Raw genomic sequence first — 9532 nt, 5'->3', positions numbered from 1 at the left:
AAGAGGAGTAAAAAGGGAGGAAAAAATAGAAAAGAAGAAAAAAAGTGAAGTGGCGTTCATTTCAGCCAAGTTTAATGCCCTATGGGAGCTTGCTTTGCACCCCACTCTTTTGTTCTGTCTACCAATTTTAGGTTTTCTGTGAGGTATTTAGGTACTAACCACTGTCAGGCCCTGTGTTTGGGCTTTCACAACCTGCTACATGTTCTAAGTGATCCACTGATCCACCACTTCTGTCTCTCCACAGGCCTTGGCTGCAAGCAGGAGGGGCCAATTAACCCTTTGAAGTAGGTTTGTTAGCCTCATGGGGCCCAGGGCTGGGTCAGCAAACTTCCCCTGATTCCCTGGACTCCGCCTCTGCCCGCCTTTTGCCTGCTAGTCAGCTGTCAATCTTACTCACGCAAAAGTCTGTTTCTGAAAGGGCCTTAGGTGAGGGAGGTTCTGTTTAGCTTTCAGGGATTATGATGGGTGTGTTTTCCTGACCCACAGCTACTCCTGCGAGTGGCCCAAAATATTACCCTGCCCTTGGCTGGACAGAGATCCTTGTATGGGGACCAACGGGGTCAGCTGGGAACCTGGAGTGTTTATTAGTCTGGTTCCCAGAGTAGTGGGGTGCACGGACCCTCCTCCAATCCAGTCTCTGAGGGCTCCTTGAGGCTGCTCAGACCCGTAAGCTTGGCCTCGGCTGGCTTTCATTTCCTCGGGAAAGCTCAGAATGCAGGGTGCGGAATGCAGCTCTCCTGAGGGCGGGCCAGTTGTATCAGCTGCCCCGAGGCTACGGGAGCGGCTAGCTCCTTTCAGGAAAAATGGCCTTTTCGGTTTGAATGGCTAAATGCAGGGCTCTTGGCCACGGCTTTTACATGTCTCCCTGCCCTGCTTCCCACCGCAGCCTCTCCTCAGGCACCTCAAGTCCGTGCCTCCCTCTCTGTACCAAAGCCTAGGGTGAGTAGTTGCAAATGAAAGTTCCTGTGCTCTGGGTTTTTAGAGATAAAAATTTTAAAACCCCAAAACTGCGCTTTCTCTCCAACAGGCTCCAGACTCTGCCTTGGCCAGCTGCCCCGCGGGGTGTTATGTGGGCCGCGGGTCTCGGCTCTGGTGCCCTGGCTGTGGAGCCCAGCCTGGGCTCCAGACCCTCCCATAGCCCAGCGCGCCCTCCTCTCTCAGCCTGCCGGCCTGCGGCCTCTGAGACCTGGGTCAGCTCCTCTCGAGCCCTGGCCCTTCCTTCTGATCTCCAGGTGTTTTCTGTCCTTCCTTGATATGTCTCCTCCTCAGCTGGACCTCAGCTGGTAATTCCAGGTGAATGTTTTCCAACTTAGTTGTATTTTCAGTCTGGCCCTGGGATGAGGTACATGACAGGCCTGCTGATTCAGCTGCCATTTTTTCTCTCTGAAAAATATTTACTTAAAAAAAAAAAAAAAAGTAGGCTACATGAAACTAAATGGACAAATCTATAAACCTAAAGTTGAATGAATGAAAAACAGAGCATAAAAATTATGGTTACAGTATAATGCTATTTATATAAAGTTCAAAAGGAAGCAAAATTAAACTACATTTTATAGGGATGCCTGCAAGGGTAGTTAAGAAAAAGCAAGGGTGTAATTACCATACAGACAGGCGAATGGTGTGTCTTCAGTGGGAATGAGGGCGTTGTAGTCAGGAAGAGCCTTCTGGGATGTAAATAATGTTCAATTTCTGGTCTTGGTTTATAATTACTTGGCTCTCTAACCATTTGTTAAGTGTTACCTGTAACATTTATGAACATTTACTTATATTTTGCAATAGAAATCTTTAAAAATTAATATAATTAGCCCTAAATGGTTTGGTTCAGTGGATCGAGCATCGGCCTGTGGGCTGAAGAGTCCCAGGTTTGATTCCAGTCAAGGGCATGTACCTTGGTTGCAGGCACATCCCCAGTAGCGGGTGTGCAGGAGGCGGCTGGTCGATGTTTCTCTCTCATCCATTGATGTTTCTGACTCTCTGTTCCTCTCCCTTCCTCTCTGTAAAAAATAAATAAAATCTATTTTTAAAAAAATTAATATAATTAGACTTCCCAAGGAAATAAATTTTCTGACATGGTTGAGAATTAATTAGCTTTCTACTTATTTGTTATATGCCAAACAGTTATTCATGTTAATGTATGTTATCTTTTTTAAAAAAATCCTTTTATTGATTTCAGAGAGGAAGGGAGAGGGAGCGAGAGATAGAAACATCAGTGATGAGAGAGAATCATTGATTGGCTGCCTCCTGCATGGCCCACAATGGGGATCAAGCTCATAATCCAGGGGATGTGTCCTGACCGGGAATTGAATGGTGACCTCCTGGTTCCTAGATCAATGTTCAACCACTGAGCAACACCGGCTGGGCTGTGTGTTATCTCTCACAATAAGAAATATATAATTGTATAATTAGACTTGTAATGAAAAACAGCAATCACCAGACCATCTTACTTCCTAGAGACAGATTTTCTGTTGTTTTTTTGTTGTTGCTGTTGTTTTTGTGTGTGTGTACCTCACTATTTCTAAATAAGCTTAAAGTGCTGTGTCTTTATTTTTCACTTTCATGTATTATGGATATTATGGACTGTATAAATCCATAAGATGGGGACATGGCTTTCTTATCTACCTGGTTTTCTCTAGGCTCACACGCACTATTTTTCTATTCTCTTCCTCCCCAACTACATAGCTTTTTGCTTATGTTGATTTAAAACATTATTTGGCATCTACATTATTATGACTATGTAAATATTATTTATAACCAAAATAATTCAACCTAAACTCCTATCAATGTGTTCTATTAGCTTTTCTTTGTTTTTCTTTTTTTCCTAGAGACATCCCTCCAGAATTCCTCATTCTTTCCCCCCAGTTTGGACCAGGGTTTACATTAGCATGCTTGTAAAATATTTTTCAAAGACTTCTACCAGCCGTGACTCAGTAAGTGATACCAGACTTGCTGTCCACTGAAAACAACCACAAAACTGGACAATATATGAAACAACTCTTTTCAGGCATTGAAAAATGAGCATCGCAGAAGAGAATCGCATGAGGTGAGCCCAGTGTCGCTCCGTAATTGTTCTGGCTTTCATCCTGGAGGTGCTTTTTCTGCTCTGAGCTTTGAAGTGGTTGGGATTTGTTTGTCAGGGTGTCTGGGAAAGGGTAGTTGCCTGGAGAGCAGCACTGAGAGGTCTGCATTTGACTCGCTGTGGGGCTTTGGCTAAGACCAGGCTGCACGGGGAAAAGGCGAAACTCCGTGACTGAGTAGAGGTCACCTGCTGAAGTCTGACAGCCCAGTGGTGACACCATGCAGGGCCGGGTGACATTGGGGTACTAGCCTAGGCAGCGGAGAGGCCTCACTGAAAATTTTGGAATGTAAGAGAGATTCCAGAAAGACCAAACCTAAGAGCAAAGTCAACACTCCACAGCAAGGGACAGATCCTAAAAATTAGGCCCAAACAAAAATAGACCCATTCCAACAAAGAATAAAACCAAGGCTGACAAGACCAAATAGTTGCCAATAGTTTCAGTAACTGAACAAGTTCAACACTTGTGTATGAGGAAGATGTGATTTTCTCTTTCTTCCACATGCCATACACAATGTTCAGCGTATAATAAAACATCGCTAGATATGAAAAGAAATGGGAAAGCATGAGTCATAGCCAATAGAAAAACACAGTTTTTGAAAACTGGTTCCTGGTTACCCAGATGTTGGAATTAATAAGCAATAACTCTCAAGCAACTATTACAGTTATACATGTTTATAAATGAGCAAATGAGGAACCTCAACAGAAAAATCTATACTAATAAAAGGGGAATATGCTAATTAGACCGGGTCAACCAGATATCTTCTGGATGTCTGACTTCCTTCCGGACAGTTAGGGGGTGACCAGGCTGTCAGGGGGGCAGCTAGGGGGCAACCAAGCTGGCAAGGGGCACTTAGGGGGCAACCAGGCTGGCAGGAGACCAGTTAGGGATCAACCAAGCTGGCAGGGGGGCACTTAGGGGGTGATCAGGCCAGCAGGGGGGCAGTTAGAGGGCAACCAGGCTGGCAGGGGACCAGTTAGGGGGTGATCAGGCCAGCAAGCAGAGGCAGTTAGGGGCAATTAGGCAGGCAGGCGGATGAGGGGTTAGGAGCCAGTGGTCCCAGATTGCAAGACGGATGTCCGACTGCTGGTTTAGGCCTGATTGCAGGGATCCCCTGAGGGGTCAGACATCCCCCGAGAGGTTCCGGATTGGAGAGGGTGCAGGCTGGGCTGAGGGACCCGCCCTCCCCCCCCCCTTGCACTGGGCCTCTAGTGTCATTTATAAAAACCAAAAACAAATGGAAATTAAAAGAATTGAAAAAGTGCAACATATGAAATAAAAATTTAATTGTAAGAGCTTAACAGTGAATTGGAAAGGTTAGAAGTAGGGGTCAATGAGCCATTGAATCTAAGTAGAAAAATATTGAAAAAAATTAAGACATGAAGAGAGCAATTATTGAGCACTATCCATTTCTCATGTGTTAGAAATAGAACTAATCTCATTGTTTTTGTTTTAGTTTATTTTTATTATTTATTTATTTAAAATTTATTGTTGTTGTGCCGAAACCGGTTTGGCTCAGTGGATAGAGCGTCAGCCTGCGGACTGAAAGGTCCCAGGTTCGATTCCGGTCAAGGGCATGTACCTGGGTTGCGGGCACAACCCCAGTGGGAGATGTGCAGGAGGCAGCTGATCGATGTTTCTCTCTCATCGATGTTTCTAACTCTCTATCCCTCTCCCTTCCTCTCTAAAAAACCAATAAAATATCCTATCTAATAAAAGAGAAAAATGGTAATTGGCGTACGACGATACCCTTTTCATTGGCTAATCAGGGCTATATGCAAATTAACTGCCAACTAAGATCAGCAGTTAACTGCCAACAAGATGGTGGTTAATTTGCATATGTAGGCACAATGCAGGGAGGCGAAAGGGAAAGCAGGAAGAAGCCCCCTGCCAAGGAGAATCAGGCGACTTTGCTGCCCTGGCCAGTGATAGCAGGAAGTAGGGGTGGAGCCAGCGATGGGAGCTGGGCACGGTCGAAGCTGGCAGTCCCGGGAGCTAGGGGTCCCTTGCCTGGGCCTAAAGCGGAGCCCACGATCGCGGGGCCACTGCAGCTGCGGGTCTCTGCTGCCCGGGCCGGACGCCTCAGCCAGAGGCATTAGGCCTGGGCAGGGGCGGAGCCTGCAACCACGGGGAGCTGGGCGTCCCCTGCCCAGGCCTGACACCTCTGCCGGAGGCCTCAGGCCTGGTCAAGGGGCCGATCCGGTGATTGGTGATCGGAGGGTGATGAGGGTCAACTCCTCTGGCCGAGGCATCAGGCCTGGGTGGGGGGCGGAGCCGGGGATTGGAGGGATATGATGGTCCCCTTGCCCAGGCCTGAAGCCTGGGTCAGAGGCCTCAGGCCTGGGCGGGGGCCAGAGCCAGTGATAAGGGGGAGATGGGGGTCCCCTGTCCAAGCCTGACACCTCTGGCGGAGGCGTCAGGCCTGGGCAAGGGGCCGATCAGGCGATTGGAGGGTGATGGGGGTCTACGCCTCTGGCCGAGGCATCAGGCCTGGGCTGGGGGCAGAACCAGTGATGGGGGGAAATGAGGGTCCCCTGCGCAGGCCTGACGCCTCTATCAGAGGCGTCAGACCTGGGCAAGGGGCCGATCCTGCGATTGGAGGGTGATGGGGGTCAACGCCTGAGGGCTCCCAGTATGTGAGAGGGGGCAGGCTGGGCTGAGGGACACTCCCCCCCCCCACACACACACCCAGTGCATGAATTTCGTGCACCGGGCCCCTAGTATTAAAATAAAATAAAATAAAATAAAATTTATTTTTGAAAGTATTACAGATGTCCCTCTCACCTCTTCCCCCCCCCCCCCATTGACTCCCTCCATCCTGCTCTCACCTTTTCCCCAGGCCTTCACCACATTATTGTCTGGTCATGCGTTATGCATATCCTATATAATAAAAGCCCAGTGACCGAAATGGCAGAATAACCAGAACAATCAAAGATCAGAACGACTGCAGGACCTCACCCCTGCCAGCCCTGTCCCCCAGTAGGGACCCCCACACCAATTGGGGGCATGGCCGGCCTGCAAACCTTCTGTGGCCCCTCGTCCCTGCTGGCCCCACCCCCCAGCAGAGACCCCCACCCCAATCTGGGGCCCCCATCAGGGCAGGCTGGCCAGCCCCCACCTGTGCACTGGGCCTCTATCCTCATAATCCTGTATAATAAAAGGGTAATTTGCAAATTGACCCTTACGGCGGAACGACCAGAATGACCGCTTGACCAGTCACTATGAGGTGCACTGATCACCTCTCAGTCCCTTTCCCTGGCTGGCAGGCTCCGATCGCCTGATGGTGAACGAGGAACTGAGGGTGGGTGGCAGGGGATTTGGGTGGTGCCAGGCCAAGGCCCCTACCCCACCAGTCGCCCTCATACACAGAGGGCAACCCACAGCAGGGGTGGGCCCAGCGAGCGAGTGGGAACGGCCGAACTCTCGGTCTCTTCCCCTGGCCATCATTGCTCCAATTGCCTGATAGCAAATGGGGAACTGGGGTAGGTGGCAGTGGGGGGTGGGGCAAGCTGCAGGCAGCTGGGGAAGATGGCCCTGATCACAGGCCAGGCCTAGGAATCATACCTGCACATGAATTTTGTGTGCCGGGCCTCTAGTATGCATATAAGTTCATTGGTTAATCTCCTCCTGCTTCCCCCACCCCTTCCCTCTGAAATATTTCAGTCTGTCACATGCTTCAAAGTCTATGGATATATTTTATTTGTTACTTTATTTTGTTCACTAGATTCCATATATAAGTGAGATCATGTGACACTTGTCTTTCTCCAACTGACTTATTTCGCTTAGCATAATACTCTCCAGGTCCCTCCATGCTGTCTCAAAGGGTAAGAGATCCTTCTTCTTCTTCTTCTTTTTTTTTTAATTAAATCTTTATTGTTCAGATTATTACAGTTGTTCCTCTTTTTTCCCCACATAGCTCTCCTCCACCCAGTTCCCACCCCACCCTCTGCCTTTAACCCTCCCACTGTCCTTATCCATAGGTGTACGATTTTTGTCTAGTCTCTTCCTGCACCTCCACACCCCTTTCCCCCCAAGAATTGTCAGTCCACTCCCTTTCTATGCCCCTGGTTCTATTATATTCACCAGTTTACTCTGTTCATCAGATTTTTTTATTCACTTGATTTTTAGATTCACTTGTTGATAGATATGTATTTGCTGTTCATAATTTTTATCTTTACCTTTTTCTTCTTCCTCTTCTTAAAGAATACCTTTCAGAATTTCATATAATACTGGTTTGGTGGTGATGAACTCCTTTAGCTTTTTCTTATCTGTGAAGCTCTTTATCTGACCTTCAATTCTGAATGATAGCTTTGCTGGATAAAGTAATCTTGGTTGTAGCTTCTTGCTATCCATCACTTTGAATATTTCTTGCCACTCCCTTCTGGCCTGCATAGTTCCTGTTGAGAAATTAGCTGACAGTCGTATGGGTACTCCCTTGTAGGTAACTGACTGTCTTTCTCTTGCTGCTTTTAAGATTCTCTCTTTGTCTTTTGCTCTTGGCATTTTAATTATGATGTGTCTTGGTGTGGTCCTCTTTGGATTCCTTTTGTTTGGGGTTCTCCGTGCATCCTGGACTTGTAAGTCCATTTCTTTCACCAGGTAGGGGAAGTTTTCTGTCATTATTTCTTCAAATAGGTTTTCAATATCTTGCTCTCTCTTCTTCTGGCAACCCTATAATTCGGATGTTGGGACGCTTGAAGTTGTCCCAGAGGCTCCTTACACTATCTTCATATTTTTGGAATCTTTTTTCGTTTTGCTTTTCTGGTTGGGTATTTTTTGCTTCTTCGCATTTCAAATCTTTGACTTGATTCTTGGGATCCTCTTGTCTGCTGTTGGATCTCCGTATATTATTCTTTATTTCAGTCAGTGTATGCTTAATTTCTAGTTGGTCTTTTTTCATATCCTCCAGGGTCTCACTAAATTTATTGGCAGTTTCCATAAAATTCTTGAAAAACCTTATAACTGTGGTTTTGAACTCTATATCCAGTAGTTTGCTTCCCTCCATTTCTGTCATTTGTGACCTGTTTCTTTGTCTCCACATTTTGGCTGCTTCCCTGTGTTGTTAGAGTGGTTTTGTGTGCTAGGTGTCCTATAGGGACCAGTGGCTCAGCCTCCCCAATTACCTGAGGTGGACACTCTTGGTGCACCCCTTTGTGGGCTTTGTGCACAGTCTTGTTGTAGTTAAGCCTTGATTGTTGTAGGTATCACTGCGAGGAATTGATCTCCAGGCCAATTGACTGTGAGAATCAGCTGTGTCTACAGTGGAAGAACTTCTGTGCTGAAGACACCCTTATGGGACAAGACTTGCTTCAGTGGGGCTTTGGTGCTCACTGAGTCTGCCCCCTGAGTGTGTCCCTTATGGATCCGAGGAGTTGTAATCTGGATGGTCCCACTCTGACCACTGGGTACACTGGCTCTTGGATCTAAGGAGGTGCTAATTTAGACTCTGCCTGAGGCTACCCAGCAGGAGCTACGAAGAGATCTGCAGATTCCCCTTCCTAGTTTGGGGTTTTGAGGTGCCCAGATGAGGCCCAGCTGTGAAGCAATGCAAGCTGCTGTGGAGCCTTGGGCCTTCTCTTGGAAGTTCTGGGTCTGTCTGGCCCAGCTGCAATTTGTTAGGTAATTTTCAGATTGCAAAGGGCCAGGGTATTCATATGCAAAAGCCTCTGCTGAAGCTTGGGTGGGGTGGGGTCTCAGGGAATCAACAGGGCAGAGCAAAGCTATGGCTGATCCTCAGCCCTGCCTTGAGATGCCCTGCGTCTCAGTGTCCCGGTAATCACTGCAAGCACCTCTGAGAGAAAGCCGCCCTCGAGTTCCGAGTTCTGCCCACTGCCAGACAGTCCAGTTTCTTCCCGTATGAGTCTGGATCCCCAGAGACTTCCCGGAATTGGAGTTCAGAGCAGTCGGGGGCTTGTGACTCCCTCCAGATTCAAAAAGACAGCCGTGTCCTCAGTTGCTAGCCCTTGCCGCGTGCGCCTTCGTACCTCTGCGCTTTACTTCCGCACCTCCTCTGAGTCTCAGTGTGCTTTTCTCTTTCCTTCTAGTTGTAGAATTTCCACTCAGCCAGCCTTCCTGTGGTTCTGGATGATGTCCGTTTGTCTTTTAGTTGTATTTTTGAAGTTGTTGTGGGAGGCAGCAATTTCCAGTGTTTACCTATGCCGCCATCTTGTTTTCTCCTCAAGCGATCCTTCTTTTTTACAACTGCACAGTATTCCATTGTGTAAATGTAACACTGTAACACAGTTTTTTTTTAAATCCACTCATTTAGTTATGGGCACTTGGGCTATTTCTAGGTCTTAGCTTTGCACAATTGTTTTGTGAAAACTACATGAATGGCTGGGAAACATTAAAATTCTTCATGAGCCCATGCAAAGCAAGCAAAGTAATTTCCTTTTTAAGTTATCACCCGAGGACATGCTTATTGATTTTAGAGAGAGAGGAAGGAAGGAGAAGAGAGA

The sequence above is a fragment of the Myotis daubentonii genome, chromosome 1 (genome assembly GCF_963259705.1).
Source record: "Myotis daubentonii chromosome 1, mMyoDau2.1, whole genome shotgun sequence".
In the NCBI taxonomy this organism is placed as follows: Eukaryota; Metazoa; Chordata; class Mammalia; order Chiroptera; family Vespertilionidae; genus Myotis; species Myotis daubentonii.
The sequence above is the reverse complement of the archived record's forward strand: the minus strand, read 5'-3'. Positions refer to the sequence as shown.